This window comes from Sciurus vulgaris (genome assembly GCF_902686455.1).
Source record: "Sciurus vulgaris genome assembly, chromosome: 11".
NCBI classification, from domain to species: domain Eukaryota; kingdom Metazoa; phylum Chordata; class Mammalia; order Rodentia; family Sciuridae; genus Sciurus; species Sciurus vulgaris.
Genome location: NC_136472.1, coordinates 84,727,329 through 84,753,622, shown reverse-complemented (window position 1 = coordinate 84,753,622; position 26,294 = coordinate 84,727,329). Strand labels below are relative to the sequence as shown.

At 36.7% G+C, this 26,294-nt stretch overlaps 1 pseudogene across 1 annotated transcript in view; it reads left to right on the top strand.

The window, feature by feature from the left end:
• The window catches only part of LOC306639888 (calcium/calmodulin-dependent protein kinase type II subunit gamma-like), an 84,963-nt pseudogene extending 66,152 nt beyond the window's left edge, over nt 1–18,811 (top strand). The window contains exons 2-3 of the transcript in view: nt 15,489–17,112; nt 18,706–18,811. The product of the transcript in view is annotated as a calcium/calmodulin-dependent protein kinase type II subunit gamma-like (transcript). The remainder of the gene's footprint in view (nt 1–15,488; nt 17,113–18,705) is intronic.
• Nucleotides 18,812–26,294: the final 7,483 nt, after the last annotated feature.

The window sequence follows — 26,294 nt, the reverse complement described above, 5'->3', positions numbered from 1 at the left end:
TATTACTTATTCACTTATTCAGTAATAAATATTCATTGAGTGCATACTCTATGATATGCATTCTTTATGCCTCTCTCTCTCTCTCTCTCTCTCTCTCTCTCTCTCTCATTCTGCTGTGGCTGGCAGTTTTAGTCCTTCAACATGGAATTGCAACTTGGTACAACTTTCTCTCAAACCGCTGCAACCTGTTTCCCGTCCTCCTACAGTTTTTCCCTATATCTTTTTCCATGTGAATTTTCCAGGATGGTTCACACTGCAAATGTTTTCTCCTTTGTCTTTTCATGAAAATGAGTCACAAGTTGGAATCCATTTTTTGTCAGAGTGCATACCCTGGCTTTTTTATTTGGAAAATATGGTGACAGAGCTTAGAGCCCTTGGCTGAAATTGCCTGTCCCTTGCAGCTGGCAGCTGGCATCACTGGCACCTGGGCTCCATGACTAAAGCTTCTCTGCTTTGCAGTCTGTGGCAGTGATCCCCTGTCTGCCAAAAGCAGGGACAGATGGGGAAGGGGGTTCTGAGAGCTCTTTAGCACTAGCCTTCTATGATCCTCTGACTTCCTGTAAGAGGTTCCAGGCATTGGGATTCTCTGTGCCCTCAGACTGTTGAGATGAATTGACCTGCTGATTGAGTGTCCCCAGATGGAGATGACCTCAGTGGCCAGAAAACCTCTGCAGTAATAACTGAGAGTGACTGGTACTGAGTCCACTGGCACAGGCTTCTTTACCCCCCTTACAAGGGCCATGTGATCTGATCTTGAAAATTACATTTAAAGTGCTTTCTTTTGATTTTTCAAATCACTGTAAATGCTCTCCACTTGGCATCAATTAACATCAAAGTGATTACTTTGCAAGCCTCCAAGGAGTCCACTGTTTCATAGAAGCTGTCAGGGTTGTAGGCAGACCCTTCTATAGCTTTGCTTATTTGAAACTACTGATGCAAATGATGAAATTGTGCAGGTCTGCCTGAATTTTTGGTGTCTTTGAAGTCCAGTCCAGCCCTAGAGAGGCAGAATGCTCTCAGCACCAGGGACTCTAGAGTCCTGTTTCTGTCATCCTCCTTCACATAAGTCATCCATGTCTCACCACTATGCACAGAAAAAATTCACTAGGTTTTCTATCTATTACATCCCTTTCTGGCTCATCTTCTGCCATTTATCCTTGCCTGTTGTCATACAACCCCAAACCTGCTGGATAGGTTATGTAGATTGCCTTGAATGTCCAATCTCCTTCTTCACTCATCAAAATTCTATCCATACTTTGGGTTCATCAGGCAGGTCTTCACGGTCCTTAGTGTTTCTTTACTTACAAGATAAATAGTATGGACATCATATTAATATTCTGGTTAGTTCTGCATTTGCTTTCCTCTCCATAAGTGATTTTTTTTTGTTTTGTTTTTGAAGATGCTTTCTTCATGGTATTAATCTTCATATTCCCAATGTCTAATACTGTGCCTTGTGCGAAATAAGTGCTTACTAATTATCAAATACACACATGTATAATTATTCACTATTTGGAGTGCTGAAAATTCAAATAACCAGGTTTCCAGAGGAGTGAAACAATTTGAAATAAATAATGTTAGTGACATTAAGCCAATGTCAATAAAAAAACAAATAGGGAAAGTCACTGCTGACAATCGTTACTGTCTTTGAACTCATGAGAATCAAAATCATTTGGATTTCCAAACCAATCTAAAGTCTAGAAAAGAGAGTAGATATTATCACGTGTGTACCAGTATAAACCCCAGGCAGAAGGCTCCAGCTATTCAGAGCTATGTTACTCTGCCAGCATATTCATCCATCAGGCAGGTTTTCAATGACTTCTTATTCACAGTTTCTCAGATTAAAGCTGAAACAGCAAAACCCTGCTCTGCAATTCACTTTCCACCAATGGGAAAGTCAAGCTCTGTGTTTACCGTGGATCTAGAGCCCAGGCAGCAGAGTTTAGGCGAGGGACAAATGAGGTCATCCCTAAAGGATGTTGGCACAACCAGGAATTTTTATAACATGCATAACTTATGCCTTTGAATAATCTGAGAAGACCTTGTGTTCTGAGCTTAGATATTTTAGAAAACATAAAGATTTGATTTTAGTATGAATTGATTCACATTGTAAAAATTTCTCATTTTTTTATTTGTTGTTTTCAGGTATACATGACAGTAGGGTGTATTTTGACATATTATACATACATGAGGTGCAACCCATTACAATTTTGATCCCGTTCTTGTGGTTGAACATGATATGGAGTTAAACTGGTCATATATTCATATATGAGCACAGGAAAGTTATGTCTGATTCATTCCACTGTCTTTTCTATTCCCATACCACACTCCCTTCCCTTCATTCCTCTTTGTCTAATCCAATGACTTCTATACTTCCCCTCCCTAACTTCCCTTGTTATAGGTTATCATCCACATATCAGAGAGAACTGTCAGCCTTTGGTTTTTTTGGGATTGGCTTATTTCACTTAGCTCGAGAGTCTCCAATTTCATCCATTTATCGGCAGATAAAATAATTTTATGTTTTATGGCTGAGTAATATTCCATTGTGTGAATATACCACATTTTCTTTATCCATTCATCTGTTGAAGGGCACCCAGATTGATTCCATAGCTTAGCTTTTGTGAATTGAACTGTTGTAAGCATTGATGTGGCTGTGTAAATGGAATATTTATGGTTCATAGGTGGGTTTCTCTGGAGATTTTTAACCCTGACAAATTAGTAAGGAGAGAAGTACATTGCTTCTTTCATATGAGACATTTTAAAAATTTTCTACTATATGAACCTTCTTTACTTTTTTTTAATTTGTTTTCTTGCAGGTATGGTATCTTCTGTACGTAGGATATGAATGTTCAGAGGGATCTAGTATTTTAAGGTCATTAGTACAAAATCCTTTTTTTTTTTTTTTTTTTTTTTTTTGGTACCAGGGATTGAACTCAAGGTCACTCAACCACTGAGCAACATCCCCAGTCCTATTTTACATTTTATTTAGAGACAGGGTCTTACTAAGTTTCTTAGCACATTGCTTTTGCTGAGTCTGGCTTTAAACTTATAATCCTCCTGTCTCAGCCTCCTGAACCACTGGGATTATAGGGGTGCACCACCATGCCCAGCTACAAAATGATTTTACTTGTATAGTTTTCAACTAAATTCTACAATAAGGTAAGCATTTTATCTATATAGGCACACACATATATGTACACACTTAAAAATATGGCCTATTGTCTATAAGGTACTTGCTACATATAGTATTTTGAACATATTGTGTCAATACTTACAGAATATATTAGAGTATTAAATTTTATAGGATACAGACTTTCAAAGCACACAAAACTTACTCTTTTCCTCAAATAGGTGATTGGCAAGTTTCCTGTTTGCTTTTGTTTGGAAGTGTCAAGGGATGTTTTAAGGCAAAAACACCATCTATAGTCTGAGTTAAGATGTCTCTTCCTGAAGTTGATTTCTATGAACTTTTATTTGACTAAATTATGCACATCATATTGCATATTTTGTAATAAATTATTCACCACTGCTTTAACTTGCTCAAACTAAATTACTACTCTGTGTGAAAAAGGAATTGCTGTTTTGAACCTCTTCATTACTGCCTAAGCCAGAAATTTTCATCATTTTTCTGTAAACCTGCAATCAACTAGGAGCCCATTCACTTTAGAGTTTTTGGCAACAATTCATCTTCCTTTCTGATTAAAGCTGGTGCATATTTTTGGGCAGAATAATGAACCTAGAACAAAGCACACTTCATCTTCACAAAAACCCTGTGAATTAAGTATTTTATCCCCATTTGACAGATGAGTAAACTGAGATTGGCAGTATGATAGCAGGACAAGGGTTAAAACCTAGGTGTTTTGGACATAAATCATGTGCTCTGTTTGAAGAGAAAGAGCATTGGCAAAGGTTGACTTAGGACTCTATTGCGCTGCTGGATTGGAATGGGGTGGGAAGGAAATGTGGAGCATTTCCATTATCGTTAAAGATCCTTAACCAATCTTTATCTCCAAAATAACTTTTCATGCTCCCTTTTCTATATGTGTTAAGAGCAACTTGTCCTTTAACTCATTCGTTGAAATCCCAGTATCATTGGGACCTCTCCTCCCTCCCTTTACGTACTTTGTCTGCAAACACCTGCTGGTCCCTTCAGGAAGATCTCTCACATCTACCCTTAAAGCCCCATACCTGTGGCTCCACAGTGATCTCCTCAAGTTTTTATAAGTGATACCATAATTTGTTTTTCCATTTTTGTGCTAATATTCACTTAAACTGCTTCTAATACTCTATTTCTACAAATGATTCTGCAATAAATATCCTTATACAAGTGCTCATGTACACATACACAGATGGTTCTGATGTAAAAGTAGTCCTAGAGGAACTACTTTGTTGAAGAGTATGCACTTCTGTTAACTTCTAGTTATTGCCAAATTACTCTCAAAAGTGGTTCTAAATATTTAAACTCCCACCAGAAAAGTATGAGAACTCCCATTTCTCCATATACTTGTACAAATTGGTAATTTCAGCCTTTAGTATTGGTCTATAAGCTTAATAGCAATGAAATATCTTCACTGTTTTTCTTTCCATGGTTACTGATAAGACTAAATTTCCATATACTTATCAGACAACAGTGTTTCCTCTTCCTGATTCACTTTTTGGTTGTTGGTAATTTTGCATTCTTTCACATAGGAATTGTGCATACATTCTAAATATAAAAACTTGATTACACATATTAAAAATATCTTCTGAAATCTGTGGTTAATTTTCTTTATTCAAACTCCACCGTTATCAGATTTATCAATATTTTAGTGTTATAGTCCATTTATTTTCCAAATGACAAATATATGTATAAACATATATATATACTTATAGTTCTATTTGTTTATTAAGAAAGTATTCCTTGTATTCATAGTTTCCTATATAAGTAATAGTACTAAGGTTTGACCTTCTACAGTTATGTCTTTAGAGTTCATTTGGAATTCATTTACACACAGGCAAGATGTAGAAATCCAATTTTATTTCTCTCCATTTTGTTTATTTCTTTCCATATTTCCAGGGCCATTTATTGTGCCATCTACTTTATTTCCACTGTTTTTTAAATGCAAACTATGTTATACACCCAATTTTAAATTTTTTAATTAGTGCACTATAATTATTATGGTAGTGGGGTTCATTTTGACATACTCATACCTGCATGGAATACAATTTACTCCATTACAATTCCAAGTACATCCAATTATCCTCCCCTCCTTAAGCTTCACTCCCCTCCTTGCCACCTCCCCACACACACACTATCCTGGTCTTCTATTTACTTATTTTTAATTGATACTTTAGAAATACACATAAAGACAAAAATCATTGTGGTCTATCTATATAAGTACATAGCATAATTAGATCAATTTTATTCCACAGTCCTCCTTTTCTCTATCTCTCCTCCCTTCTTCTCAATCTCATTCCTCTACTGGAAGAATCACCTTTCTATTTTCATGGAATTCATCCTCTTTATCTCCTTATTTCTCTCTAGTGTCCACATAAGGGAGAAAACATTCAACCTTTGACATTCTGAGTCTGGCTTGTTTCACTTGGCATGATGTTCTCTAGATCCATCCATTTACCAATGAAAGTCATTATTTCATTCGTCTTAATGGCTAAGTAAAACAACATTATATATGTGTGTGTGTGTGTGTGTGTGTGTGTGTGTGTGTCTATATATACATACATATATCACATTTTCTTTATCCATCCATTTTCAGACAGCTGGATGGGTTCTATAATTTGGCTATTGTGAACTGCACTGCTATAACATTGATAATTGATATGCCTGTATCACAACAGTATAATATTATAATGATTTCAGTTCCTTTGGATAAATGCCAAGAAGTGGGATAGCTGGGTCATATGATTGTCCCATTCATAATCTTTTGAGGACTATCCATACTAATTTTCAGAGTGGTTCCAGCCCCACCAATAATGTATGAGTGTACCTTTTCCCCGACATCCTTGCCAGCATATATTATTATTTGTATTCTTGGCGATTGTCCTTCTAACTAGAATGAGATGAAATCACAGTGTAGTTCTGATTTGAATTTCCCTGATTGCTAGAAATGTTGAACATTTTTATTTCTTCTTTTGAGAAATGTCCAGTTCTTTTGTCCATTTATTGTTTGGGTTATCTGTAGGGTGTGTGTGTGTGTGTGTGTGTGTGTGTGTGTAAGATTTTTGAGTTTTTTATATATTCTGAATGTTAATTCTTTGTTAGAGGAGTAAACAGAAAACATCTTCTCCCATTCTGTATGGTTTCCCTTCATGCTCTTGTTTCCTTTGCTGTGGAAAAGCTTTTCAACTCCATGTGGTCCCTTTAACTGAATCTTGGTTTTATTTCTTGAGCTTTAGGAATCTTGTTAAGGAAGTTGGTGCCTGTGCCAACATGTTGGAGTGTTAACCCTATGTTTTCTTGTAGCAGTTGCAAAGTTTCTAGTCTAATTCTTAGGATTTTGGTCTTTGGTTCACTTGAGTTGGTTTTGTGCAATGTGAAAGATAGTGATTGGATCTGGTTTCAGCATCACTCTTGCTAAGTATTTTTTTGGCTATTCTAGGTCATTTATTCATCCAAATAAATATTAGGAGTGTTTTTCTCTAGTCCTGTGAAGAATGTCATGGATATTTTGATGGGAATTGCATTGAACATGTAGATTGCTTATGGTAGTATGACCATTTTTACAGTATTGTCTATCCAAAAACATGGAAGTGTTTTCATCTTCCACGTTCTTCAATTCTTTCTTCAGTTTTTATTGTAGAAGTCTTTCACCTCACTTCCTTGGCTGGATTTATTCCCAAGTGTTTTTATTTGTTTGCTTTTTTTTTGGGGGGGGGGGGAGGGTGCAGGGAATAGAATAGTTTCCCTGATTTCTTTCTTATGAGAATCATAATGGGACTGTGGCTATTAGTTTTTTATATGTTGACTTTTTGTCCTGCTACTTTGCTGAGTTTATCCACTCTAGAATCTTCTGGTGGAGTTTTTGGGGTCTTCTAGAAATAAGCCCATGTCATCAGCAAACAGATAATTTGATTTCTTCTTTCCTATTTGTGTCCCTTTAATTTTCTTCTCTTGCTCAATTGTTCTAACTAGAATTTCAAGATCTATATTACATAGGAGAGGTAAGAGTGGATGTCATTGTCCTATTTCTGACGTTAAAGAAAATGATTTCAGCTTTTCTCTGGTCAGTATGATACTGGCTTTGGGTTTGTCATGCATAGTGTTTATAATGTTGAGGTATGTCATAAAACAAATTTTTATTTATGGTGAATTTCTTTCTGTGTTATATATTTCAGTAAAGTCTTCTATCTTTTTGCATCAAAATCTCACTGTCTCACAATAAGGGAAGGTGGCACTAGGGAAGAATAGAGTTGCTTTATCTTAAGTAGAGGGGAGTGAAGGGAGGGGAAGGGGTATGGGGTAGGAAGGATAGTAGAATGAAACCTACATCATTACCTCATGTACATATATGACTGCATGACCATTGAGATCCTACAATATGTACAATCAGAAAAATGAGAAATTATACTCCACTTTTGTATGATTTATCAAAAAGTATAAATGCATTCCATTATCATGCACAACTAATTAGAATAAATAAATTTCTTTAAAAAAACCTCACTGTCTTACTCAATTATTTTATTTTAATTTGTAGTACTAAGCATTTAACCCAGGAGTGTTCCACCCTGGGGGTGAACTACACCCCCAGCTGTTTTTTAATTTTTATGTTGAAACAAGGTCTCCATAAATAGCCCAGACTGGCTTTGAATTTGCAATCCTCCTGCCTCTGCCTCCTGGTTCACTGGAATTATAGGCATGTGCCACCATACTCAAATTACTATCTAAATTGTTTTAGCAAGACTTATAACATTTTCTCAAACTTTTACATTTGTTCTCCTATATTTGCTGATTTAGTTTCAGGTTAATTAATTCCTTTGCATGTTTTATTAAAATTACATTTTAACATTCCAATTTAATTTTCAGAATAATCAGTTGGTTTATAAATTCTCACTCATGAATATTATCTCTTAATAGATGCTGTCTAAATGAAGACCCTGTTATTTCCAGTCTCTTTCCATTGACCAAAATAAATTTAATGCCCGAGCCTACTTTCAAGAAGGTAGGGAATACAATCCTACCACATTCCCAGAAGGACGATCAAACTGTTAGTGACTTTATTACTTTGTAAATAAGTTAGAATTGATTTTTTTTCTATCTTCTTGGAGAAAAAAAATATTCACTTGATATTTGGAGAAAATCAACCAAATCCCATCCAGATACTATGGATTTAAAAAGAAGAAGGCTGAAAATTTTGATAATGTATTCATTTTCTTTAATTATCAGCTGTCTATTTAGGCTTTCAATTTTCATTAAATCTACTTAAATACTAATGTTTCTACAACATTATCAATCACATCTAAATTTCCAAGCTATTTTTGTAAATATTCATACTAATTCTGGTGAATTTCAGAACTCTAAAATCTTTGCATTTTTTTCTTTTTAGCAATCTTGACAGAATTTTAACTATTTTATTAGTCCTTTAAATAACTGATAATCGATGTCCTTGTTAGATGAAGATACAGTCAGAGGAGAAGAATGTATGTAAAGATGAAGGCAGGACTGGCATTATTCTGCCATAGCCAAGGAATACCAGGAGCTGGAAGAGGGAGGGAAGGTCTTCAGAGTGAGCATGGCCCTGCCAACACCTTGGCTTTACATCACTAATCTCCAGAACTGCAGAATACATTTGTTATTTTTAAGTTCATAATGCATGATAATTTTTGGAAACAGCCCCAGGAAGCAAATACAAATGGATTTTCTAAGTGTCTCACTAAATCAAGGGGCAACATTTCCTAGTAATTCTCCAGAACCTTTTAGAACATATCTGATTCTTTGAGTTTATTATCCACTCACTCCTCACTAGTTACTGACCATTGTTCTTGGATTACACCTGAAAGTCCATTTGGTGTCGCAGGATACAGATTATCAGTCTGCCTCAAGCAAGGGCACTCTCAACCTTCAAGCTACTCAGATCCGATATCTGAGCGTTGTCCTTGTTGCCTTTTTCTCCCTCATTCCACATATTTAAGCGAAATTTAAGTCCTGTATATTCTCTTGTCTCTTAAATCCATCCTATTTTGTGCAGACCCGATTTTAATTCTGTTAGTCTAAACAACCTGGATTTCTGGAACTGAGAAATTTCTACCTCTACTTTCAATTTCTTTTATTCATCCAACAAATATTTATTATCTACTGTGCAAAAAGCACTGTATAAGCCACTCTGCATGCAAAAGTGAATTTAAAAGAGCCTAGGTCCCTGTCTTAAGCATTTATGACACAGTGTCGGGGACTGACGCTAATCATAGCCTCTTGCAGACCAATGTAAAATTGTCTCAGTAACAAGAGGTCTTAAGGAGGGTTTCCATGATATTGTAAATGAGGACCTTTGAAAACATTTGGGTTTTTTTCCCCCTCCTTCTAGACTGGAAATCAAAGAAAATGTCTGAGGACTAAAAAGGGTGTTTAAAATGGATAGTTGAATTTATATGTTATTTACATTTATGCTACTGCTCAAAGGTATTTCTCACATTTACATTATATTTCATAATAAAAACAAATGTTTATAATTATAGAGGATAAAATTAATGAGATGCTTGTTATGACCTTGGATAGATAATTTTGCCCCATTTGGGATGTGCTAAGATGATCACAGCTCTCTGGCTTACCTGTTACCCCAAGCGTGACACACCTTATTTACTTGTTTCTATGTCTATCCCAGTAGAATGATCACTTAAGGGAGATAAACATACAGCTGTTAACCACTGTGCCACAAACACTGAAACCGAGATAAAACTCTGGGGGGGCCTATATAAATATTTGTTTCATTGATAAAGAGACTAAAATAACTCAAACTCTCAGATTGCTTTTTAAATAGTTGTTTATTGCATAAGAATGTCTGGAAGATGATAGAGTTAAAAAAAAAAAACAAAGATCTTAAATCTCTACAAAACATGTATTTTCAAGGAGAGGGTGTTTTTAAATCTTCAGCATTACTTAATTTCATCCATGGTTGAGCAAGAGAACTAGGGACTTCAGCCCTCACTTATTCCTACTCCAAAGTGTACCTGCTTATCCATTTGTCCAAATGATTCTTTAATGTGAAACCCTCTATGTGACTTCCAAAGAGTGCCAATTATTTTCTGAACAATGACAAGTCAATGACCCAAATTAAGCGCCTTTTCTCATAATACTTTAATTACAATTCTTCCTAGTAGGTAAAGTTCTTTAGCACAACATTAAAATATTACTCTATAATTCAAGGTCATATTTGCACAGAATAAATTAGCTTAATTCAAGTGTCACATTGATTAGGGATATTGAGTATATGCACATATGCTTTTAGTGCTTGGAGAACCTGTTGGAATCACTGAATAACTTTTGAATCTTAGGATAAAAATTTCTTCAAAGGAAGAAAGATGTTGCTTACTTTTCCTGAGTTACAGAATAAACTCATCAACAGGAATCTATATAGAAAGTATTTTTTTCATAACCATAAGTGATCATTTGAAACATGAAGAATGGAGTACTTCTTATTGTAAATATGGTAGAAATGAAACTGCAAATATTCTAGAGACTGAGAAACTGCTTAGCACTTAAAGGGATTCTGAAACATTCCAGACCTCTAAGTTGATTGTGGAGGCATCAATTTGAATCTGAAAAGCAATAGATAAGCTTCATTAGATGTATTTTTTGATATTTCTTGCTCAGCTCTTAGTAGTTTGTACTAGACAGAGTGTTCAATTCCTTTAGATCATAAGAAAATATAAGAATATCCAATAATATTAATGAAATTTATAATTTCGAAGACATCTAATCTCTGGAGAGAGTAAAGTCAGAAAATAAATGAAGGATATTTGATTGCGTTGTTCATGGGAATTATAGGATGTCACTTTCTGTCTCTGACTAGGTCCATCACTTCCTTCAGGTCCCTTTAAATATTTATATTCAAACATAATTTTTTTTAACCTCAACAATAAAAGCAGGCCAAGCTTCTTGCTGAGCATAGAAGCTCAGCAACTTGTGCAGCTGACATTATACTAGCCAGAGATCTCTTCTCCTACACCATCTTGACCCTGTTGGTAGTGTCTAATGGAAATGCTGGCTTGAGAAGTCCTAGGCCTTACATCTGATGTCTGTTGTAAGTCAAGTCTAAGTTCCAAGTTTTTGCTTAACTGTCCATGCTTATAAACCAACATTTATAGCTTTGTGAGTAGATCCTTTTAGCCTTGGTGCTCAAGTTTTTCATGTACTTCTTCAAGCTGCCAACCAAGTACAAGGAGAGATCCAGAAAACCACAAGCACACTCACTCTTTTCCAGCACTCTGCAATGCCATCACCGTGTCCTGAAGTCAGATTGGTTCCTGAAACTCAAAAGGAAACAAGTTTTCTGGGTCTGACTATTCACAGTAGGTGAAAGCAAGGAACTCATGGGAAGGATCTTGCTCCTCTTTCAGAAAACCAGCCTAAGTTGTTTTATTAGACCAAAATGGACTTGGTTCCATCAAAGAGTCTCATAATAAAGGATCCAAATATATAACTTCAAGGCTTATTTTCTTCAGCCCCCCAAAAATACCCTTCAAGTAGAAGACAGGCAACTTCACATGAGGTTATAGTTATTCTAAAGGTTTCTAGGACATCATAGCCTTCAATTACCTGCATACAGTTTGCCCAGACAAGTTTAATCCTAGAAACAAAGAGATCCCCTGTGGAAAAGGGCATACATAGTTTAGTGAGACTTTCAAATGCTCATGGGGAAAGGGTTAGGTTGGGCTGTTTTAATAAATTGCAGAATTTAGCCTCATGAATCTTATTTAATTCACTCCCAAATATAAACCTCTGCAGCATCAGCTGAACTGCCCTAAACCTTACTTGTCATGAAAAGCAGTCAAGACAAGAGGATTACTTCTAAAAGCAATTTAAATTAGCTTTCAAATATAGTTCCACAGGAAAATGGGATGGGGAGCAGAGGTTTGCAAACTTGTCCAAATGTTTGAACCTGAATATAATTTTATTTCTTGGGTAATGTTTGGCATATATTAGGAAGAGGAAGCAGAAGGCATACAAGCATGTTGTTCAGTTAAAGTAATAGAGGTTAGTTGAGGATCTTCTCCTGTTTTCACTCTGGAGACCCCTACGTGCATCAGCACATAGTCATAGGTTCTTTTCCATTGTGGCAACTTGAGACTGCAAAGCCCATATTCACAGGTTTTCTGATCTTATATCACAGAGTTTCCAGTGGGAATCTTCAAAGTAGGATCCATCTTGACCCTGAGATGCATCAACCTACCTGTCCTGATTTCTAGGTACATATCTCCAAGATTTGCTCTGCTGAACAATCATAACAAAGTAATATTCTTCTTGGGCACGGATCTGGGTTTTAAACAAATGAAGAAATCATGATAATACTCCAAATCAGGAAAGCTTAAAAGTAAATATTTCACCATCGTCACAGATTTGAATTTGCTAAAGAGATTAATGTCAGAAAATTCAACATTATGATGAGAAACCAGCACTGAAACAAATCTATCCAAAGAAATGCATGAAATACAAAGAACTGCAGCATACACAATGTAACATTGTATCAACTGAATTCTTTTATAATAGTCACGGAGTGGAAATAAAGTAATATCCCCTAAAATACTTTAATTTTGGAGCAGCATTACTAACATTTTGGTCAAAAAATTCTATTTTTTATTTTGATTTATTGATATCTAAAGCAAGATTTGTAATGTATCTCTGTTTCTCAGAAAAGCTTCCAAAACAAATTCATTTTGATTCAATTCTAAATACTTAAGGACACAGCAAGTATGCATGACCTTTTCATCAGATCCATGGGTTGTACAGAGGGGTTTGGGAACTAATTGGGAAGGAAAATAAGACCAGAGATTCAAAATCAGCAAACATTTATTGAGAACCTACTCTGTGCCCTTTATTGTTGTAACTTCTTGTCCAATGCTCCAATTCAAGGTATGTTGTCTTATTTGGGTTTTTATGTTTTGAATTTTTAAATAAATTGACATACAGAGCCAAGTAAGAAATTTTTGACACACTGAACAATCATTCTAATAAATAATACTGGTAAATACTGAGAACTTTCCATGTGCAATACTGTCCTAAGCACTTGCATTTAATTCTCACACTTCTAGAGGGCAGAACCATTATAATTCCTGCCACACAGATGAGGAACCTGAGAAAGAGAAAGGTTGCCCTGCCCTTGCATCTCTCATTAAAGAGTGAATGTCTCTCTACTCCCTCCAGAAACCCCACTGGAATGAAAATAAAAGGAAAAGCAAAGTATAAACCCCTGAAGACAAAGAATCAGGGAGGAGGAAACATCTGATGGAAGATGTCAACTTTCTGTTTCAGAAGGCACCAGTTATTAGTGAGGGCCCATGGTAAGGCAAGAACCTAAGAACAAGATACCCAGGACTCCTTTCTGACCTTGTTAGCTATCAAATAAGTACCCAGACAAAGAAGGAGAATGAGTTTCATGGTCTGGAGAAACTTGCCCAGTGACATTCATTCAATAGGGAAACATTAGTAACAAGCAGAGCTAAGGAACTAGACTAAAACAGGTTAACTGGGAGTCAGCACCTGGACTTCCTCCAGTGTCCTCATACCACAGCATCTGCAGCCAGATTATATCCTTTAGGTAGGAGCTTTGGGAACCTAAGTCACCCCAAGGAAAACTGGGGACCTCTGGCTGAAAAGGTTGACTTCTGGTGCAGGCCCTACGTTTGTGAAGCTCACTCACAAAACCTCTCCACATGGAGAAATTTTCTAATTACCCTTCAACTCTCTCATTCTTAAGTAGGTACATTAACACTGAAATCACTGGATATTAAAATGAAAAAATAAAGGGGAAAACAAAAATACACTGAAGTCACAGGAAATGTAGATAATTAGTGTAGAATTTAAAAATCTGCTTTCATCATAGAGATAAAATAAGACACAATATACGTAAAACAAGTAAAAGATAACCCCCAAATTGTCAAAGAGCAAAAGGTGGCTCTTGAAAATAAAAATAATGTTAACTCCCTCTAAACTGTGAGGTACTGAAAACATTCAGGGACACTATAAGTCCACAAGACAGAAACTCTACTGCCTGAGATCCTTACTGCTAGATGGGTAGATACATAAAAGCATGAAAAAGTAATGGAATAAATCATAAGCCAAAACTCTTCTGTAATAGAATCCATTGACACAACAGTGGAAGGAATATCAGAGAAGGAGCTTACAAAGTTCACAGTTAAACCAAACTTTGAGGTAAAGAAGAATGTAAGGAGTGAAATCAGAGAGAAAATATAAGGATGAAATTGAAAATAAAATAGAGAAGGCCTACAGGACCCCAAACACACTTAATTACAGTGGACCCACAAAAAGGCACATTATTATGAAAATACCTAACATACAAAATAAGAATAGAAATGTAAAGCCTGCCAGAAGAAAAACAGGCACATATGGAGGGAAACCAATGTGTATCTTAGCTGATTTCTCAACCCAGACCCTTAAAGCTAGGAAGTATTAGAATAATATATACCAAGCTCTGAGAGAAAATGGATGCCAACCAAGACTATTATACCCAGCAAAATTAAGCTTCAGAATTGATAGTGAAATAAAAACCTTCCATGATAAACTAATGTCAAAAGAATTCACAACTAGAAAACCTGTACCTCAAAATATACTCAATAAAATATTTCATGAAGAAGAAAGGAAAAATAAAATTTAAAACCAGCAAAAGGAGAAACTATATTAGAAGAATAGTCAAAGGAAAAACAATTCAAATTAAAAACCAGAAATAAATCAAAATGACAGAGAATAAAAATAATTTCTCAATAATAACATTGAATGTAAATGGCCTAAACGCATCAATCAAAAGTCACAGAGTGGCAGATTGGATTGAAAAACAAGACCCAACAATATGTTGTCTCCAAGAGGCTCATCTCATAGGCAAAAGATCCACAGACTAAAGGTAAAAGGATGGGGAAAAAAACATATCATTCACATGGATCTCATAAACAAACAGGGGTTTCCATCCTTATATCAGATAAAGTGGACTTCAAACAAAAGTTAATCAGAAGGGACAAAGAAGGATGTTTCATACTGCTTAAGGGAACTATATATCAACAAGATGTAACGATCATAAATATTTATGCCCCAAACAATGGAGCATTTAAGTATACCAAATAAACCCTTTTTAATTTCAAGACTCAAATAGCTCCCTGGTCGTCTCCCAGGTGCTGCCAGGCTAAGCCCTATCTCCTCCCTCAGCTAGATGGCTATATGTCAGTGACTGTTCACTGACATAGGTGCAGGTCTGCACCCACCACCTCTGCCCACCAGCTGCCAGCATGGTCACCATGTCACCTGTATCCACTACACCTATGACTACTAGTTCTTCAAGGAACTTAGCAAGGGTGCTTTCTCTGTGGTCCACAGGTGTGTGAAGAAAACCTCCATGCAGGAGTATGCAGCAAAAATCAACAACAAGAATTTTTCTGCCTGAAATCACCAGAAACTAGAACATGAGGCTGAGATATGACTTCTGAAACATGCAAATATTGTGCCCTTCCATGACAATATTTCTGAAGAAGAGTTTTACTACTTCATGTTTGACCTGGTCACTGGTGGGGCGCTGTTTGAAGACATAGTGGCTAGAAAGTACTACAGTAAAGCAGATGCTAGTTACTATATGCATATGATTCTGGAGAATGTTAACCACATCCACCAGCATGACATTGTCCATAAGGACCTGAAGCCTGAGAACTTTCTGCTGGCAAGTAAATGCAAGGGTGCTTCCATCAAGCTTGCTAATTTTGGCCTCATCATTGAGGTGTAGGGAGAGAAGCAGGCTTGGTTTGGTCTTTCTGGCACCCCAGGTTACTTGTTCCCTGATGTCTTGAGAAAATATCCCTATGGAAAATCTATGAATATCAGGACCTATGGTAAGCCTATTTCACAGCCCTTGGCTTTTCTGTGCTAAGTGCCCTTGGCTTCCAGTAATGGTGAGAAAGAAGCATTCCTACTCCTTACAAGTCCCACAAGTGCCTGGTTTTTCATCACCAGAATGGAACACAGTGACTCCTAAAGCCAAGAACTTGATCAACCAGATGCTGACCATAAACCCAGCAAAATGCATCATGCCTGACCAGGCTCTGAAGCACCCATGGGTCTGCCAACAATCCATGGTAGCCTCTAAGATGCACCAAGAGACTATGGAGTGTTTGTGCAGGTTCAAAACCCAGAGAAAACTGAAGGGTTTCATATTCATGACCATGCTTATCTCCAGGAACTTGTCAGTTGCCAAAAGCCTATTGAACAAGAAGTTGGACATATGTGTCAAACCGTGGAGAAACAACAAAAACAGTCACATAAGTCCAACCCAAGAACCCATGCCCCAGCAGACAGCCATGGAACCACAAATCACCATGGTGCACAATGCTACAGATATGATCAAGGGCTCCATAGGGAGCTGTAACACCACTACAGAAGAGGAGGATCTCAAAGTGCAAAAACAGGAAATCATTAAGATCACAGAACAGCTGATGGAAGCCATCAAACAATGGGGATTTTGAGGCCTACCATGAAAATTTGTGACCCAGGCCTCACTTCAAACTCCTGCCCAAGTACAGCAAGCCTATCTATACCACCGTCCTAAACCCACATGTCCATGTGATTGTGGAGGACACAGTTTGTATCACCTACATCCATCTTACCCAGTTTATCACGGGTTTGCTTGCACCAGTCAGTCAGAGAGCCAGGTCTGGAAACTCCATGGCAAGTGACTCAATGTCCAATATCACTGCCCACTATCACTGCTCAGGGGCCAGTGCTGCAGTGAGCTTCAGCCACAGGAGCATTAGGAGATTCCAGTTAGAAGTTGAACTTTCACCATCAGTGGCCCTGGAGGAGCTGAGTAACAGCAGCAGTCCTGTTCAATTGAGGAATAAAACAATTAAGTTACAAAGCAGCAGCAGCCAATGCATGCCCCTGCATGCAGCCCTCCTGCTGCCCTTCATGTCTGTCTCTGTTGTACCAAAGTGTCTTTTAACAGTTAAAAAAAAAAAAAAAGGAAAAGAAAAGAAAAAAGATTGTTTTAAAAAAATGGAATATGTACCATGAAGTGTTTTCAAACCACTACACCTTGGGCTTACAAGAAGGCAGGAGTTTATATGATGCCCATCCTGGCATGAACACTGGACCTTCCCACCAGGGCTGTAGAGGTGAGCTTAGCCTCAGACCCCCACAGACGAGGAGGACCCCAGGCAAGGACTCTGACAGAGCTTTCGGGGCTGTGATGTGATTGTGACCCTGAGGTGGCCTGTTTACCCCAGGTCTAGGAGTGGACTTCTTCAGAACCTGCATTGCCAGGAGCCAACCCCAGCAATGTGTAGGTTCCCTGAAGGATGGGTGGAGTCGGTACAGAGGAACTGCAGCAACCCCTGGAGCAACTTGAAGCAAGTGCTGCTCAGACTTATTTTAGCTCTTCTTTTATAGTATTAAGTAGAGCAGGATTAAATAAGATACAAGTTATAGAGAAATTACCACAAGATTTGTCATTAACCACACTTTCCAGCAGGTGTCTAACACAGTGGGTACCTTAAGGTCAACTCTCTATATTTACTTAATGTTACTCACATAAGCATATTACAGGGAAAGATATTTTCCTCTTCTCATCCTACTGGCCTTTTTTTATCCTTTGGTGTCAGACCTATTGTCAGCATAATAACTCTATTTTGTTTTAATTTAAAATTTTACTGAACTGCTAAGCAAAACATGCACTTAATCTTTAGCTCATATTATTATGTTTTTGATTTATCCCTAAAGGTCTACTCTATTACCTAAACAAGCTCAGTTAAGACTAAGTTAGGTTATTTACTGGGAAACAATCAGTGTGAGTGCTTAATTTTTATCCTAATATTCTTTATGTTAATTGATTTATCCTCCACCTACTGTAATACATATGTGAGACCTAAGCCAGCGTAAACTATTCAAAACCAGTTAACATGCAATGAGGGCATTTGGTCTTAAGATAATATTTTTCTAGTTGTTTGCATATGCTGTTTCTTTATTCTTTAGTCATACATTTTCAGGGTGGCCCTTGACATCCAAACCTTTGAAGGAAGGACAAATATTAGATATTTGTCCATTTACCATTAATATTAATTATTTATTCATCATTTTCATTGTACATTAGGGAAGAGGTGGATCTGTGGGAGGTGGGTCCTTAAACTTATTCACTTGTTTCCCTCTAGGTGGATATCACAAACCTCCCACAATCTTGTAAGGTAAGTAGGGCAGTCCTAGTACTGTGGGGACAACAAGTCTCTGTTCTGTTTGTCAAGCTATTTACTGGTAAAGCATTAACTAGAGCAGGTGTGGTCAGCATAGGATCAAGCAATTCCTGGAACTGTAGTATTCTGAAGAACTCTTCAGACTCTGTACCTTCAGACTTATGTGTGGCATTGGTACATTTTTAAAAGCATTCCTCATCCTCCCCTCAGCTCCTCAGACTCATTGAGGTTAAATTCTTATCACAACAATCCAGGGAATATGATTTGCTGTTGCATAGTTGTAAGTATGATAATTAAAAGAAAACACCCAATTCCTAGGAAAGATGACAGCGGCAATTTCCTGGAACGGTGGCCTCGCCAAACCCTTCCCCAAGCTGGGACCTTGTCAAGCAGCATGGCGGAAACAGTGCCCGCCACTGCATGAGCACCTAGAATGGGGCTGATGGAACCACCATGGGTCTCAGACCTACTTGGAGAGAATGCAGAACTCTCAGCCAGCTGTGGATCCAGCTGAGAAGCAGTGGTCTCAGCACTAGGTCCCGGACTCTGCAGTACTGTTCCATTTAGCAGAAGGGAAAAGAGTCAGTGCTGCGGAAGTGTGTCTGCTATGAAGTTGATAAGAAACTTCGTGTTAACCTGACATGGACGTACTTACTCATCCATTTCTATAGGACGTATAATGCCTGTGGACCTTGACATTGAGGCCAAATCCCTGCAGGTGGGAAGAGGAGGTTTTGCTGCTTTGCTTCATTTATGTATTTTTAATAACTTAGCAGGGAGGGAGCCAGCCCTAGTCAGGGCTCCCTTTCTTACCTTTGGCAGTTCTGTTTCTGTGCTGCTCCAGTCTTTGTCTTGCCTTTTCATGGTGGTAGTCCTCCATGCTGACCCTCATCTGAGCCTGGGTCCTCTGCCAAGTGCCCCCGTGGAACGGGAGGATAAGAGGGATAAGAGGTGGTGGCGGATTCTATGAATTCAGGCTGCCCTCAGGGTTGCCTCCCTTCTTACTCTTCCCTTGTTACACGTCCATCTCTTTCCTTGTCTTTGATGTTAACTTCAGTACCTTGGTAAGGAGTGTCCTCTTGAAAGAGGCCTCTGCTGACCAACTGAAGTGTAGACTTGCTGCTGCACAATCTGAATGGGCATCACCTCTCCCACACCTGCAGGTATCCAAACAAGATGTCCAGAGTCAAGTCTCCTACATTGGTGTTCTCTCTCTCTGCCCAAGGAGTTCCATTCCAGGAGGAAAATATCTACCCTAAACCAATAAGAGAAGATAATGGAGGAGCAATTGGTGATAGCCTTGGGTTTCCCCCCAAACAACTGTACATATTTATCTGCACAAATATCTGCACCTTTGTGGGAAAGGTGGATAGACTCCAGCTCCCTGCACTAACTTCAGGAGGTGCCAGAGCTAGGAGAAGAGGCAAAGCTACCGTTTAACTTTGGAGCCAGCTAAGATCAGAGTGAACTCACAGGTGCTGATGCTTAGGTTTAGCCAGACTTCTCAAATACCTCATGGATGACCCAGCCCCTTGGCTTTACCCACTTCTGCCCTGCATCCTGAAGTGCCAGCTTGCAGATACCTTCACCACAGGTTTTGGTTTGCTTGTTTGAGGACAAATGTTCATAGAGTTCATTGAGACCCATAGCTTCATATGGTTGCTCCACCCCGACTTCTTAGCATTCTTACTCCTTTTCTGGGGCTAATATCAGCATCTATAAACCATAGACTGTTAGAATCATCTTTTAACCAGTAAATGGAAGGCATTTGATGCAGATTTGTTGCATGATGACATAGAATTAATTTAGAAATAGTGTTTGTTCTTAATGTTGGTAGACCCTTCATAGTTTTGTTAGAGTAAAACTTGAACAGAAGATGTTCAATAAAATAACCTTGAAACAGTTAAAAAAAGAAATCAAATAGACCACAACACAGTAATACTGGGTGACTTTAACATACCTCTTCTTCATCATTAGTAGATCTTCCAAACAAAAACTAAATAAATAAGCTATGGAGTTTCAGGGACTTTACTGTCACTTATATCTACAAAGAACAAATTTTAAAAATAAAATAAAATAAAATTTAAAAGATGAAGCTAGAGAACTAAAAAAAATATAATTAATAATTCAGAGTTAACAGACATATGCATAATATTTCATCCCTCAATGACAGAATACACTTTCTTCTCAGCAGCACATGAATCACTTTCTAAAATAGTGCACATTTTAGACCACAAAGCAAATCTTAGTAAATACAAAAAACAGAGATAATACCTTGCATTCTATCAGATCATAATGGAATGAAATTATAAATAACAATAAAATAAACAATAAAATAGAAGCTATTCTAACACCTGGAGACTAAACAATATGCTATTGATGACCAACAGCAGAAGAAATTTGAGATGAAATAAAAAATATTTAAAGGTCAATGAGAATATGACACTTAGGATATTATGAATGCAATTTTAAGAGGAAAATTTATTGCATTGAGCTTGTTTATTAAAAAAAAATAAAGTCACCAAATAAGTAACCTAATATAATATGCAATCAGAATGGCAATTATCAAGAATTCAAGTACCAATAAATGTTGGAGAGAATGTGTGGTGGGGTAGAAAACTCATATAATGCTGGTGGGAATGAAAGTGGATGCAACCACTCTAAAAGCAGTATGGAGAGTCCTCAGAAAACTTGACTAGAACCAACATTTGACCCAGTAATCCCACTTCTGATTATATACCCAAAGGACTTAAAATAAGCATACGTCAGTTACACAGTTCCATTCACAATGGCCAAGCTATGGAACCCATCTAGGTGCCCTTCAACAGATGAATGGATAAAGAATATGTGGTGTATATACACAATGGAATATTACTCAATCACAAAAAGAATGGCTTCATGATATTTGGTGGTAAATAGATGAATCTGAAAACTATCATGCTAAGTAAAATAAGCCAATCTCAAAAAAACCAAAGGTTGAATGCTCTCTTTGATATGTGGATGCTAACACAAAATGGGGTGGGGGTGGATAGAAGTGCAGTGGATTAGACAAAGAATGAAAGGAGGAAAGATAGGCATAGGAAATCCAGTGGAAAGGATCAGACATGACTTTCCTATGTTCATATATGAATACGCCACAGTGAATCTCAACATCATGTATATCCACAAGAATGGGATCCTAATTAAAATAAGCTATACTCTATGTATAATATGTCAAAACACACTCTATTTATATATCCACTGTATACCTAAGAAGAACAAATAAAAATGCTAATACTAAAAATAAAAGTTCATCAAGTGTTAGAAGATAAAAATTTAGAAACCATCCATAAATAGGAATAAAATTTACTACTGAGAGGAAAATGTTTAGAAAATCAGAGCACTGATTCAAGATGCCTGTTGTCCAATTAACAGAAGTTAAAGAAAAGACACAGAAGAGATTATCAAAAAAAATATTTTTACTTTTTTAAAGCTTTTATTAACACATTATACTACACATAATAGTGTGTCCTTCTGACTTAATCATATGTAAATGGAATATCATTTGCCCTGCTTCAGTCCTTGGTGCCTCCTCTATCTCTCACCTCCTCCCCTCTCTTATACCCCTTCTTCTACTCTACTGGTCTTTGTTTTATTTATTTAATTTATTTTAATTAGGGCTTTACAGAAATAAAGATAGAATTCACTGTGGTGTATGTTTATACATGCATATAGTGTAATTTTGTCAAATGTATTTTGCATCTCCTCCCTTTTTCCACCCCTCCTTCTTTCCCCTCAATCTCCTTGTTCTGCTCCACTGGTCTTCCCTATATATTTTAATATCTAACCCCACCCTCTTTTTGTTCCCTGCTTTGCTCTAACTTCCATGTATGAGAGAAAACATTCAATTCTTGTTTCACTGAGTCTGGCTTATCTCACTTAGCCTAATGTTTTGCATTTCTACCCCTTTACTAGCAAAAGGCATAATTTCATTCTATGTATGGTTGAATAAAGTTCATTTATGTCTATATGCCACATTTTCTTAATCCATTCATCTATTTATGGGCACCTACACTGGTTTCATAACTTGGCTATTGTGAGTTGCACTGCTATAAACATTGATGTGGCTATATCACTATAGTATGCTGATTTTAGTTCTTTGGAATAAATACATAGGAGCAGAATATCTGAACCATATCTTGATTCCATTTCTAGTTTTACAATGAATAAATGCTTTATATATTCTGGATATTAATCCCCTGGCAGAAGGGCAGCTGGCAGAGATTTTCCCATTCTGTAGGCTCTTTCTTCTCTCTCTTAATCTTTTCCTTCGCTGTTCAGAAACTTTTTAATTTGATGGCATCCAACTTTGACTGTTGATTTTATTTCTTGAGATTTAGGGATCTTATGAAGGAAGTCAGTGCCTTCGCCAACATTATGGTGTGTTACCCTAAGTTTTCTTCTAGCACTTGCAAAGTTTCTGGTCTAATTCCTCACTCTCTTATCTACATTGATTTAACTTTTTTCGGAGGGTGAGAGATAGGGATCTGTTTTCATTTTTCCATATATGAATATCCAGTTTCCCCAGCACCATTTGGTAAAAAGAACATGTTTTCTCATATATATATATATATATATATACATACATATATGTATATATATATAGCAACTTTGTCTAGTATAGGATGACTTGAACTGTGTGGGTTTGTGTCTATGTCTTCTGTTCTATTCCATTATTGTTCATGTCTATTTTGATGCCACTACTATGCTGTTTTTATTACTATAGTACAGTTTGAATATTTTTGTAGTATGTACTTTTTTGGTACTATGACAATTTTTACAAAGTTAATTCTGCCTATCCAAGAGCATGAGAAGTCTTTCCATTTTCTAAGGTTGTTTTAGTCAGTTTTTTTGCTGCTGTGACTGAAAGACCTGATCAGAAAAACTGTAGAGGAAGAAAGGTTTATTTAGGGCTCACCAACTCAGAGGTCACAATTCATAGACAGCAGGTTCCATTCCTGGGGGCTCCAGGTGAGGCAGGACATCAAGGAGGAAGAGTGTGACAGAGAAACATCTCACATGATGATCAGGAAACAGAGAGGTTTCCACTTGCCATATATAAATATATACCCAAAAGTCACACCCCCAAATCCTCACCCCCTTGAGTTAACCCTCAGTTAATCCCATCAAGGGATTAATTCTCTGATTGGTTTATGGCTTCACAACCCAATGAGTTCTTCTCTGAACTTTCTTGCATTGTCTCACATGTGAGTATTTTGGGGACGCCTCACATTCAAACCATTGCAGAGGTCTTCTTCATTTTCTTCAATATTTTATAGTTTTCATTATAGAGGTCTTTCACTTCTTTGTTAGATTAATTTCCAAATACTTTTGAGAAATTTTCCTGATTCCTTTCTCAACAGAATTACTATTAGAATAGAGAAAAGATATTGATTTATAAATGTTGGTCTCATATCCTGTTTTCCTGAATTTGTTTATTAGCACTAGGTTACTTCTTGTGGAGGTTTTAGGTTTTCTGCATATAGGATCATGTCATTGGTAAACATGTAATTTGACTTCTTTTCATATGTGTATTCTTTAAATTTCCTTTGACTTTCTGGTTGCTTTGGCTCATTTCAAGAACTACATAGAATAACAATGGTGAGAGTGAATATAATTGTTTTGTTACTGATTTTAGAGGAAATGCCTTCAGTTTTTCTCGGTTCAGGATGATGCTGGCGTTGGGTTTGTCATATGTAACCTTTATAATGTTCAGGAAAGTTTCTTCTATCCCCAGTTTCTCCAGTGTTTTGAACATGAATTTGTGCTGGTTTATATCAAAGGTCTTTTCTGAGTATGATTCTTGTCCTTAATTCTATTTATGTAGTGAATTACATTTATTGATTTGTGGTTGTTGAGCTTGTCTTGCATTCCTTGGATGACGCCCTCCTGATAATGATGATTATCATTACTGATAATTACCAATACTTATGTAGAAAAATTAGTAAATAAAAACATAATTCATTGAGTTACAACAGAATAAAAGATATGCAAAGATAGTATTTCATAAAGGATTACTATTGGGCTCATCCTCAAAAATATTTATATGGTCATAATAAACACTGGCTATTTAATTGATTTTTTCTATTTTTTTTTTCTATTTTTTCTCCTTTTGATATGCTTTTGAATGTGGTTTGCTAATATTTCTGCATCCATGTTCATCAGGGATATTGGTCTGTAGCTTATTTTCTATGATGTGTCTTTGTTTTTGGTATCAGGGCAATACTGGACTTATAGAATGTATTTGGGAGTGTTCCCTCTCTTTGAATTTCCTGGAATAATTCGAGAAAGACTAGTGTTAGTTCTTCTGTAAAGATCTGTTAGAACATGGCTGAAAAAGTCATCTGGTCCTGGGGTTTTCTTTATTGGAAGGCCTTAATTGCTGTTTTAATTTCATTACTTGATAGTTGTCTGTTTATGTTTTCTATATTTTCTTGATTCAACTTGGGCAGGTTATAAGTATCTAGAAAGTGTTAACATCTTCTAGATTTTCCATTTTGCTGGAGTATAAAATGTTCTTTTTTCTTTTTTTCTTTTTTTTTTTTTTTTTTTTTTTTTTTCTGTGGATTTAACCCGGGGGTGCTTTACAACTGAGCTACATACCAAGTTCTTTTTTAGTTTTTATTTTGAGATAGGATCTTACTAAGTTCCTAAGGGCCTTGCTGAATTGCTGAGGCTGACCTCAAACTTGCAATTCTCCTGTCTCAACCTCCTAAGCCACTGGGATTACAGGAATGCACCACTAAGTCCAGCAGTAGCAGAGTATAAAATTTCAAAACAGTTTCTAAGGATCCTCTGAATTTCAGAAGTGTCTACGGTGATATCTCCTTTTTCTTCTCTAACACTGTTAATTTGGGTCTTCTCTTTCCGTTGGTTAGTTTGGAAGCAGGTTTGTTAATCTTGTTGATCTTTTGGAAGAATCAATTCTCAAAAAATATTAATACAAGAGTTTCCCCTTTATCTGCAGAAAGGGCTCCAAAGTGTCCAGTACATAAATGAATCATGTCCATGTCAAGTCACACAGCCAGGAAACTTTACAGTGCCAAGAGCAAGAAAAAGATCCTAAAAACGCTCTGAAAAGAAAAATAACTCACATGGATACAAATCATAAATCAAAATTGCAGGGGTATCTTAGCAATGATCACAGAAACTATGAGATTGTTGAGTAATGTGTTCAAAACCAAGAGAAACAATTTCACATGAGAATTCTTTATTCAGCCAATCCACTGATCAAATGACTAAGTTTCAACAATTTTACCTCCCTGGTATCCTTTCTCAGGATTTGATTCATCAAACAAGGAGTTTTAATCTAGAAGAAGGAAAGGTGAAGAGTTCAAGAACGAGAGTTCTGTGAAATATTTGGGCAGAGGAAGTTCCCTGTGAGAGGCAAAAACTAGGCTTACAGAGACACTTATTTGTACTGGAGCAGGAAAAAATACAGTGACAATAGGAGGGTCTCCAGGGAAATACAGAAAGTGATTATTTTGTCTGTCAAAAATAAAGCATTTGGAAATTTTATAAATAGGCACTATACAAATCTGTTGAGAAAACTTCAGAAAATTACCAATACTTATATAGAAAAATTAGTAAATAAAAACATAATTCATTGAGTTACAACAGATAGAATAAAAGATATGCAAAGATAGTATTTCATAAAGGATTACTATTGGGCTCATCCTTAAAAATATTTATATGGTCATAATAAACACTGGCTATTTAATTGATTGTTTTCTATTTTTTAATTTTTTTAGTTTTTTTTACAGACTGTGAAGTCTATTTTAAAAGGATGGGGTGGGGGAAGCTAAATGTCAATCATAGTAGAAAAATAGATGAAATTCGAAATTGATATAAAAAATAGTAAAACTGTA